Source organism: Anopheles ziemanni, assembly GCF_943734765.1.
Source record: "Anopheles ziemanni chromosome X unlocalized genomic scaffold, idAnoZiCoDA_A2_x.2 X_unloc_49, whole genome shotgun sequence".
In the NCBI taxonomy this organism is placed as follows: Eukaryota; Metazoa; Arthropoda; class Insecta; order Diptera; family Culicidae; genus Anopheles; species Anopheles ziemanni.
The window spans coordinates 35,001-36,263 of record NW_026689817.1 but is presented as its reverse complement, the minus strand read 5'-3'; the positions used below and the strand labels follow the sequence as shown (position 1 = coordinate 36,263).

At 50.5% G+C, this 1,263-nt stretch overlaps 1 non-coding gene across 1 annotated transcript; it reads left to right on the top strand.

The window, feature by feature from the left end:
• Window positions 1-647: 647 nt before the first annotated feature.
• Window positions 648-802, top strand: LOC131292345 (5.8S ribosomal RNA). The gene has a single exon (XR_009190010.1). It is a non-coding gene; the product is annotated as a 5.8S ribosomal RNA (ribosomal RNA).
• Window positions 803-1,263: the final 461 nt, after the last annotated feature.

The window sequence follows — 1,263 nt, the reverse complement described above, 5'->3', positions numbered from 1 at the left end:
GCACAGCGGCGGCTTACGCACTATGGCAGTCATGGATGCCTTACGTTTCTATGAAAAGTGTGTTCCTCCCCTGGTCCACGCTGCTTCGGCAGTCCTGGGTAAGATAGTTAGTTCTAGCTTGCCCTATGTGGAAGAGGACACGTAGACTTACTGTGGTGTGAAGTATAAGGTTCAGTTCTCCCCTGGTCCACGCCGCTTCGGCCGTCCTGGGTAAAATGGATTCATCCAGCTTGCCCTATGTGGAATGAGGACACTTTATGCTTCGTCTCTAAGCGGCGGCTTGCTCCTCCCTACGGGGAACGGGTATACGCGCACAGCGGCGGCTTACGTTATGGCAGTCATGGATGCCTTACGTTTCCATGAAAAGTGTGTTCCTCCCCTGGTCCACGCTGCTTCGGCAGTCCTGGGTAAGATAGTTAGTTCTAGCTTGCCCTATGTGGAAGAGGACACGTAGACTTACTGTGGTGTGAAGTATAAGGTTCAGTTCTCCCCTGGTCCACGCCGCTTCGGCCGTCCTGGGTAAAATGGATTCATCCAGCTTGCCCTATGTGGAATGAGGACACTTTATGCTTCGTCTCTAAGCGGCGGCTTGCTCCTCCCTACGGGGAACGGGTATACGCGCACAGCGGCGGCTTACGCAAGTTAGTCACCCTCGGCAGTGGATCACTCGGCTCATGGATCGATGAAGACCGCAGCTAACTGCGCGTCATAATGTGAACTGCAGGACACATGAACATTGATAAGTTGAACGCATATTGCACGTCGTGGGAACCTACCATGATGTACAGATGACTGAGCGCTTATATTTGAGAAATGTATCGCATACATTTAACTACGCCGTGACACCCGTCACGAGACGTGCACCATGATGTTAACTAGGGTCGCGACGACCCGCTAGCATTAAAGAACCCGTGGTTTACAATATACTGGCATTGGAATTCGAAGTATTTAGAGCGTCCGTGTTCCCGCGTGAGGCGGAAGTACGAGGAGAAGGCGTGCTTGTGGTGTCTGTGGTGGTGTTTACTGATGTCTAGCTTCAGCTTATTTATTTATTTAAATAGAAGCGAAGATGTCAAAGTAGCGTCGAAGCAGCAGCGGTAGCACAAATGATTCAAGTATGGAAGTTGACCAAAGGAACACAAACAAACTAGCGTATGGGCAATGGAAGGTATCAGTGAGTTAAACCACACGCGGGCTAACAGCCCGTTAACCGAGTCCAACGGTACATATTGGACATTGAAACAAAGTAGTCGCAAGCCAGAT